We start from the raw sequence: 10829 nt of genomic DNA, 5'->3' as shown, positions 1-10829 counted from the left end.
ATGCAAGTGGGGGGGGTTTTAAAATGATTTAAATAAATGTTAATTTATTTAAAAGAGGAAAAGGGGGATTTAATTAAATAAATTGATTTTATTTATTTAATTGATTGGAATTGGATTTAATGAATTAATTAAAATAAATTGAATAATTTATTTAATTAATAGAAGAATGTTTGGGGATGAATTAATTAATTGATGGCTAGCGGATTTTTAATCAAATAAATACGAAATATTCATTTAATTAAAATGGACAGATTTATGTGACTACAGTTGGTTCGATGAGAGAGCAGTTGAGTCTAGCCAAGCAATTTCAACAAAACTTCTTCATGTCCTCATATCTTTTGTATTGTCTGGCCTGTGTTAAGGAGTTAACGGGTATACCCAAGCAGCCCACTGAGGAAGATGTTCCGGTGTATGAGTTTTATCCAATGCTACAAAGAGACAATGCCCTACAAGATTTCAGAAGGGTACATAATGCATTCCTAGGCGATATGTGTCATGAACTGAAAGGTACAAAAGCCAAGCGGATTTCAGATGATGCACAATCCTTGATTAAGAAGTTCAGAAGCTTTTACATCTAGTTCCCACGCTTTTGCTATATACGAGTAGGAGGCTTTGAAGAGGAACCCTTCAAGCTTCCGCATTTCTATTTTGATTGTTTTGTCCTAGTAGAAGTATGCAGACAACTGACTTTCGTGGTCAAGAAGGCATAGCCTAAGGACAAGTGGGAAGGTCAGTTTCCAATACAATTGGGAGTGTTATCCTGTAATTCAATGTCTGATGCACTAAATATAGGAGCAGACCTTAGGAATTTTAATTTCTCTTTGTATGCTGAAAGAAAAGGGTTCGACAACAAAGGATTTTCTCAGAGTCTTGGCTTAATGCCTTATCTTCCCACGCCACAGTTAGAAGATTTATGGGAAGACTGTTCAGATGAACTTGAAGTCTTCAAAAGAGAAAATATGAGATTGGTGCTGGAATAGGTTATTTCTCTGCAAATAAAGATAGATATTAAAGGGCTTGAAGAAGATTATCTTGAACTGTTTGAACCAGGGTATTTAGCCCATGCAGAGACTGAAATGCCCCTAGTTAATTGGGATGAGGAGGAAAATGATGACATTCAATTGAGAATCGAACGAGTTCTGGACAAAACTGTGGTATGGGTGGTCAAGAAGAAAGCAATGAAGCCAGATGCCAAGTCTCTTTCTACGAGAAGTATGTCTTCACCAAAACGTCCTTCTAACAGTGCTCCTGTTCATGCAGGTAAGGAAATCAAGTCCGCTCAGCCTAGACGCAGACCTAGCCCAACTCTGGATTTCAGTACCCCTCGGCATACTCGATCACGTAGTGTCGCCCAGAGGAGGATGGACCAGGTCAAGGATATGGGAGTAAAAGATGTCGTGCTTGAGGCTCAGATCTTCGAAATTGAAGATTTGGATGGTGAAGTTGCTTGTGCACTAGACTCCTAAACGGTGACTGTGGCTATGACGCCACCCCCAAAGATGATTGAAGGAACTTCTCATTCTGCTGCGACTCCTAAATGGTTAACAACCTCAGTGAACAAGAAAAGGAGATTTCTTCCTGTGACCATTCCACTTCGGGAGATGGTTGCCAAGTACTCTGAGAAGAATCCGAAGCCAAAGAGGTTCAAGACCACCGCGCACCTAAACAATGACGAGGAAACTGGTAAATGGATGGCAGAAATTGCTTCTTACAAACCGAAAGATGAGAACGAAGAGGTTGGTTCTGATGATTTTTAAATCACAAAAGTAGAGTTGGGAAAGATGAGCAGGGATACAGATAACCATTTTTTTCCAAGTGTCAGCAAAGAAAATGCTTACCCGGTCAGAGAAGGATGGACGGGAGAAAAGAGAACTTAAAAGACATTTAAGTGTTTTGGCTCAATTCATCGATAGCATCGGTTGCCTTGGAGCAATTCCAATATCCCATGCCACTGAAAATTTTGACCCAACTTCTCTAGAAAACAAGAAGTTGATGAATCAAGTTCAACGGGCTAAGAGCATCGCTGAAGCAGTTGAAAAATGGATTGAACAAGTAATCAAAGATGGTGAAAAATACATTACCGACTCCCGAAAGTTGTGTGATGAGGTACAGAGCCTAATTTCCGAAATCCAAAATCAGCTTGTACCATGGGAGAAAGAAGAGCACAAATGGCAAAATGTCCTGCCTCTGTTTACCAAAATCGAAGAGTACGGAACTACCAGATTTCTGACAGAACATTCAATTAAGCTGGTATCTGATGAATGCCAACTTTTCGTGCTAAAGAAAACTATCATGTGGCAGGTTCTCACCTTTCAGTCATTAATTACAGATGCAAAAACCTCTGTCTATGAACTCCAGGATTTGTAGAGCAGTATAGTCAAAGATAATAAAGTGGTTAATCTTGATCATGACTGGGAACTAGGGATCTGCGGGTCAAGCACACAAGAAGCAGTCAAGTCTTTCCGGTTGAACATGGAGAAGATCAGAGTTAGGAGTAGTTTCACGCCGGAGGATATAACCAAAGTGGCTAGGATCGAATCTATGGTTTTCATTGGGAATGATCAACTGTTGAAGCACTCAGAGAAGATGATGCAACACAAGTGGAATAAAGAGGTGGCAAAGGCGAAACTTAATGCAATGAAAGTCCCAAGCCAATCAATGATCCAAGAACTCACGGCTGCTCATGACGCTCACGAAGACGGAGAAGAGGATGATGATGAAATATGACATAATGCATCCGCTTTGGGCTAGTTTTCTTTATTTAAAAAAAAAAAACATTTTTCATAGTTATGCAAAAACTTCGGGACAACTGTCCCAAAATACTTTCTGTTGGTTTCGTAATTGTTTTATCGGGGAGTGGTCGAGTTTATAGGGAGACCCCCCCCGTTTAGACTATAAATTAAGTAGAACCGATGGTAGAAGGGTTAGTTTTTAGTAACTGATTTAAAAAAAAACTTGGATGTGTGTTTGTTTTGATATTTTCTGTTTCTAATCAAAGGAGGAATCAGATGCTTGAGATCTGTGGTGGAAAAAAATTAGCAGATGTATCATTATGTCTTTGATTACACAAAGATATATATATATGAAACCTGATCATATTGTTTTGGGGGAGAAGAAAGATCTGTGTATTTTGAATCCGAATAGATAACATGTCTTTGCATATGTTCATCCGATCAAGTAACAGTATTTGATTATTTCATTGCAGTTTTTCATTATTCTTCTGATGTTCTTTCCTTTGAATGTGTTGTTTACTCTGGAAAAGATTCATGTTTGCAGATGGATACATTTTCTTTGAATCTGTTCGTCTTTATTTGGAAGAAGTATATTGAACTTTGTTTCAGTTACTATAGTTACATACTTTGAAAATTAAGGAGATAGTTTCCATTATTTATGAGATATGAGGAAAGTTATATCCTTTCATCCAAGAATGAAATAGGTGGCCTTATATGCTTTCTGGTTAAAATCTTTTCATTTGGATATAAATATAAAAACAAAAACACATTTTATGAAAAATCTAGATAGGGAGCTGTACCTAGGCAAAAATTCAGAGGGAGGTGATTTGAACAAACGCCTACCCAACTGTTCAGTGAACCATTTGTTCTTAAAAGAAGGTAACAGAGTTTTAAAATTAATCATTTAAATGCAAAGAGAAAATCTGTTCACTAACACTAACTATATTGGTCCACATCAGTAGTAGCCATATCCCACATCTTCAACTCCATTTCCTACAACATAAAAATAATTTTAGTTGTTTTCAGTATCTTGATGTTGGCCTTTGTCATAGCGATAAAAAAATTCTCCACTTCCGCCATTGGTTCTAATAGCCTCCATCTAAGTGGCATTTTGGGTGCAGAGGTCACAATTGGTCTAGTTGTCATCTTTGTTAATAGTGGCATGTGGAGTTTTGGTTGAATCATCCTCAATGTTAAGAGCATTCATTTCTTTAAAGAGATTATTTCCCTCGTACTTCATGGGAGAGGTAAGTTGAGGAGTGTTCTCCTTAATGGTGTTGTTCTCCATATCCCCTTCCATATTGTCCTTGTCTTATTGCTCATCCAACGTATCGTTGGGGATGTCAATGTGTTTCAAATCAACAAGTTAAGCCCCAACCAACCTAGTGGATATACAAACCTCAATGATTTTTCTCTCTTGCTTGACCTTCACTAGAGAATCCTCCCTATCATCAAGTTGATTGGCCTCCTTAATTATGTTCCTAGTGGTGGATTAAACAAGACCTTACCCATAAATTGACTAGGGCTCTCCTAGAGATGTCGACCCTTACTCTCTTGATCGAGACTAATATTTTTAGACTTACCTTCTTCACTTTCATTTTTTATTTTCATATTTATTTGAGCTTTATTTTGCTTCCCTATTTTCTCACACCAACTCCACCCTCAGTCTTAGCAATGTGAAACAAGTTAGCATCTCTAAACTTGCCTTTAGTAAACAAAACAAAGGATGGACTAACATCTTTTCACTTAGGATCAACATGAGTTTCCCCTTTCTTGAGAAGATAGTAGATGTAGAGTCAAATAAACTAACTTTGATAGGTTTAGTAGGACAAAAAGACAAGTGAAAATGGTAAAGCCAAAAGATGAGATCTTGATGTAATGAGATATGTAGTATGCTATGGTTTTTTTTCACATTTCTCTCTAACCTTATACACAAAATTCTAAAGTGAATTCATTAGAAAAATTTAGAAGCTAATCGATATTTTATGTCATAGATGGTTTAAGAGAGAAATGATAAGTGTAATAACATTTGAAAAACACCTCTAAATGGTTTAAGAGGGGAAAATGATAAGTGTAATAATATTTGAAACACACCTCTAAGGTGAAGTACTTAATTAAAACCCAACAAATCTAGCTCTAAGATATTAATAGCCCTTATTTATTGAATATGTTTTGATACTTAACAACTTCATCACCTTTGTTGAAAAATTAGAGATTGCAAACTAACAAATATAATTTATCCTTTTGGAGGAATCAACCATAAAACCTCATTTGTTCACATTGGGACCCAACAATGATTAAATTTTGACAATCAATAATCAACATTAATTTAAGGCTTATTGGACAACTATATCTCTATCATAGTCACTCATTGATTTACATTGGGAATCAATAAGAATCAATGAATGAGCTTGACAACATTTATTTCCACCACACATCAACATTCATTGGCATACATTCTCTTGTTTACTATTGTTCACTTAGTCTTAGGGTTTAACTTAGGCCCAATAGAAATTTCATAATTCATTCTTTGAATAACATGTCTAATGGTACTCCTTAGCTCAACACCTAGATGTCATTGCTTTGAATATACATTAGTGAACAAATTAAGTAGGTCTCAAAAGTCTTGTTATATCCCAAAATCGCTACTCCACTTCTTAGAACAAAGTCTCACTCATAAGTTCATGATTGTCACCATGCGAGTAAAATCAACTTATCAATAGATCATGGAGGGTTAAATACCAAATATATGAGAATGTATTTTGTCTCCTACACATCAAGATCAACTTTGAATTGTGAGGGTGTTCTTAGGGGTATACCTTAATAGGTATTAAATAAAAACAAAATGGATAATTATACATTAACAACAACCAAACTTAACTTGCTACCTTGGCCCCAGAGACCATCACTAAACCAAGAACAAATGAATTCCTCAAAACCCCTATCTAGTTGATGAAAATATGAAATCATAACCAATATGAGATGAATTCCTCAAAACCCTATCTAGTTGATGAAAATATTTAATCATAACCAACATGAAATGAATTCATTGGAGTCTATCTAAAGATAAAACCTTGGTTATATCACATGTTCATGATTACACAAAACTACTCCTACTCCTACACTATAAATTTGTGTTTTAATTTAAATGTGATATTGGTGCATTTGGTTCTAAAAATTCCCATTCCTTGGCTAATAGAGTCGCAACAGATTGAGAATAAACACAAACTAGAAAAAAATAACATGGAGCTATGTATTTGCAAAAAGAAATGATAATGACATCTTGTAATGGAGCATACTTAGTATTCCATGATAGAAATGCATAGATTAATACATAAAATGAGAGAGAATGTTACTATACTTGAAATATTTTTAGAATATTTTTACATTAATCTATCTCACATTATATTCATGCTAGCAAACATGGCAAAGTAAAATTCATATCCGAACTAAGAAACCTTCATGAGTACACACTTAACACCATGAACAAATTTGCAACAAAATCCACTTGCAATAGTACCCTTCTTTGATTCCATAGGTCTGAAATCCCTTGACTAACTAGACATGACATCTATGGCTCCTTGTAACTTTTTGAAAAAACTCTAACATCTAAATAAGCACCATCAAAGCAATGCCTTTAAAATGATAAAAAAAATTCCCTATGAAAATAACAAGGAAAAATATTATTTGTTGCACCATAGCATCCAAGAGATCAATGATTAATCCCATCCAATTTAATGGGCATCCCAAAGTGATTAAGGAAATTCACATTTTATTTTAGTAGCTGGTTGAGTTACCACCATTAGTGCAAATTGGTGGAGTAGATGGAGGAGAAGCATACCAAATATTATTTGTTTGAAACTTTCTAGCTCTATTGGGCTTTTTCAACCATCAAAATAATCACATTGTACTTTTATTGATCTTTCAGGTGATCAAGCATTAAGAATATTGAACCACCAATAAAATAAAGTAGAGTTGCTAGAGTATTGGATCGTCACCTATCATTAGACCATTGAATCTTATCATACATTCTTTCCATGGAGATGAGAAAATAGAAACCTCTGATGCCCCAACATGAACCATTTTGTCAAGCATCAGATCCTCATACCACCTTATAACAACATACCATGGGATAAGGGGGACGGGTCACTCTAAAAATATGAACGGTTGATGCTGTTTTAATAAACAAGGTGAGATCAACATGATGTTAGTGAGAAAAGGTAAATTTTTAGACTTTCAAGGATGAATGGAAAGACATGCTAAGAAGGGAATGATTGGAAGTTTGAAATACTTAGAATAATTCTGGAATGCACCAAGGGAAATGTTAGGAAATTAAACTTTTAAGGAAAGGAGGATTGAGAAGACATGTTTGATAGGGATGAAGGGATGAGGAAATATAAAAGTTTGATATGCATAAAAGGACTTAGGCATTTTAAAAGAATTTCAAACTTCAGAGAGAAAATGGCATTAAGGGATGCAAAACTTTGAAACTTTGACGAAAATAACACTTAGGAAAAATCAAACCTTTAGACTTTGAAGATCAAAAATGTGAATGAATGACATGGTAACAAGAGAGACTTTGACAGTTTGACAAGAAAAGACTTATCCATTCTCAGGTTTCAAACTTTAGAGATCAGAGGGATGGATAAATGGTATGAGACAAAGTGAGACCTTGACAATCTAAAGAGTTCACAAATTACACTTAGCCAAAGGTACACTTTGGACTTTAGGGATAAGGATGCTTAAAAGAGGTAGAAGTGTAAAGGAAACCTTGACAATTTGAAAATTTGATATACACAATACTTAGGCAAAAATACAAGGCATCTAGGTTGTATTATGGGAATGATATGCAAAACATGAAAGGATGGATACATTTTGAAACTCTAAAACTTTGACAAAATAATACTTAGTCGGTTTTGAAAGGATTAGAGTGGGAATTCAAGATCAAAGGGGAAGGTATGCAAACATGGACAACCTTGAAAATTTGGAAAATTGAAAAACACAACACTTAGCTACATTTCGATTTATCAACTTGGAAATTTAACTAAGACATGAAAAGGAGGGAATAACAAATCATTTGGAGATACAATTTTAAGCAAGATGACCCATTTAGAATTAAAGATATCAATTTTCCACAATCCATAATAGTTCCTTGTACTGTTTCTAGATTCAATTGCGTCTTTTTTTTTGCATCAACATTTTCATATCACACTATGTGATCCATCATCATGATTGAACTTTATCATCTCAATGATGGATCATAGAGCATGTTCTGAAATGTTGACGCAAGAAAAAAAGACACACAATCAACTCCAAGAATAGTAAAAAGAACCATTTAGAATTTCTCAGATTGGTTATTAACAATGGGTCAAAAAATACTAAGACACACATAAATGAAATGACTCAAGAAAACAAAAAGTAGACTGTAGATTTGAGTCCCAATGTGTCCAATTTAATTTAGAACAAAAGTACACTATCTAGACAAAATCACACTATCTAGACAAAATCATATAACCCAAACAAGACCATAGACATAATCATGCCCAAGCCCACAAATTATTTGATCTCTATCTGTAAAGACCCGCTAGTCCTAACTTTAGACTAATTATCATAATTAAATCCAAATTAAATCTAACATACATTTATTAAGAATATCAATTTGCATTATCACAAGTACAAGATTTAAACATAAGATATCCATCAAGCATAGATAAAGGTGAAGTAAAGATATACACACAATAACATGAAATAACGTGAAGATTGATAAGTATGTAAACCCATAATAAATGTGCTTATGATTAAGTTTACTAATCAAACTCAAGTTATTATCATCAACCATGCATCCATGAATGGAAGATAGCAAAAAAAGGAAAACACGTAAGCAGTAAATCATGCACACAAGGACACATGTTAGTAGGTTAGTGGGTTAGTAATTTTCCTTACTTTTCTGTTAGTTACATTTACATGGCAACTGCCTGTCGCATTTTTTATCATTAGACCTCATAGGTCAGACACATAGCTTTTATAACTTACTCATGAGACCATACCTATCATTTACAATAATGATACAATACAATATACATTAGTCCATAGGAATTTACAATGCCATAAATTTGAATCTTTGTCTCTGGATGTAGCGTTTCCATTGCCATCAAACTCACCTCCATCTGCAAACTAAAAGACATACATATGACCTAGGCATTTTGTCCGTCCAACCAAATGAAGCTTTTGCTTCCCAATGCTCATGATGAGCTCCCGTCCCTCACGACGAAGTTCCCTAGAATTTCGAAACCAACTATTAGGAATGAAACTTGTGTAAGCATGTAGTATCTAACTACCAAACTGTTGAACTTAGCTGCATGTGTTATGGCAGGGATAAATTAATTAAGTTATTTGGCCAATTTAATTCTTTTAGGGTAGGTGAAAACACCTTTCCTTGGTTTCCCATAACAAGCACATCTTTCCTAATACATCCATCATAGACACTAAAATTACCCCCTTGGATTAGATTTAAATTCCACATTCAATATTAGATTCATTGATGGATTTCATTTATTATTTATACACAATTATAATTTCCCATTTAACTGCAATAAATAAACACATCCTATGAATATGTGTATATGTCATACAACCGAATCTGAACCAATTGGCTATCATTAGAGATCAAATCTTATAAATGACTAAGTAAAATATATGTTAGCTGGATAAAAATGGACCTGGCCTAAAATACACGGTCTTCGCTTGTCATAAGAAAATAATCTTAAACGAATTATTTGCAAGCATGAAATGTTCAAATTAACTAATAAAAGAAATTGAATCGATGATCCCTCTTAGCAAATTGGAAATAGGCTGTGGTAAAAATCATCAAACGCCTCCCAAATTACCCACATTATGAGTTGATCAATGCTCAGGAAATCGACAAATCAATCAAATGTTGTAGTTCAAGGTGAATTTATAAGAATTTCAGAAATAAATTTGTACCAAAATGCGACAAAAACCTAGGTTGGCTAACAATGTTTGACCAAATCCAAGTAAATCGACCTAGCAGAGGTATTACTCAGCAACAAGAATATGAATTATCAAGAGTCGCATAGGAGAAAGGGCGATAAAACAGTAGGCAGAGGATACCTTACCAAAACAAGGTGAGGAAAACAAGCAAACTCTCTTTAGCTAGTGCGATTTCCAATCACTTTTCCTAGCATGGCTAGGATGATGGCTCAACTTTTTTATAATATAAGTGTCTAACTTAATAAATTAATCTAAAACTTATTAGCCCAAAACTCTATCATCCCAAATTTTAAATATAAGAGGTCTACATTTTAGTTTTGAGTTTGTAGGTTGTAGTCACATCATATCAATCAAAATCCAGCTTTCAATGATTCGAGATAAACAAAATTCTTTCTTGTTTCTATTTAACACAATTTCTAATTAATAAGAACATGACATTTCAATTCTTTCTTGTTTCTATTTTAACACATTTTCTAATTAATAAGAACATGATATTTCCATAGTCTATAATGCATATTGTAAAGTTTATGGAAACAACTATGTATAACTTTATATAGTTGATTCCATAAGCTAAATTACTTTAGTCAGTTAATCATACTTAGCTCAATAACATATAGGATTTTAAATCACATTAAATATATCTTCTAAATATTTATAGAGGTTACTTTGATGTATATATAAACTAATAAGAGTCAAGTTATCAATTGAACATTAAAATGGTTGTTACATGAATAAAACTTTTAAAAATGAAACTTCATGAATGAACTCTCTTAATAAACCAACAAATATGGAAGGGGAGAAGAAAGACAAGAACGATTAACATTACGACTAAAGTGAAAAAATAAAACATGATGTATATTTGAATTAAACACACTGATAAGTCCTAGATACTATTATGATATAACTTAGTAAAAAATTATTTATTAACAACATCCTTCATATTTAATAGAAAATATTTCATTGAATTAGTAAAAAGCTTAACTTCATCAAGACTTCATGATTTATGAGTCAATTATAAGTAGAGTATGCACTCAATAATACTTGATCCCTAATGAACTTTTTTGTGAGCTATTCAACTTTAGTAAT

This window comes from Cryptomeria japonica, chromosome 4 (assembly GCF_030272615.1).
Source record: "Cryptomeria japonica chromosome 4, Sugi_1.0, whole genome shotgun sequence".
In the NCBI taxonomy this organism is placed as follows: domain Eukaryota; kingdom Viridiplantae; phylum Streptophyta; class Pinopsida; order Cupressales; family Cupressaceae; genus Cryptomeria; species Cryptomeria japonica.
Note: the sequence above shows the minus strand (reverse complement) of the source record.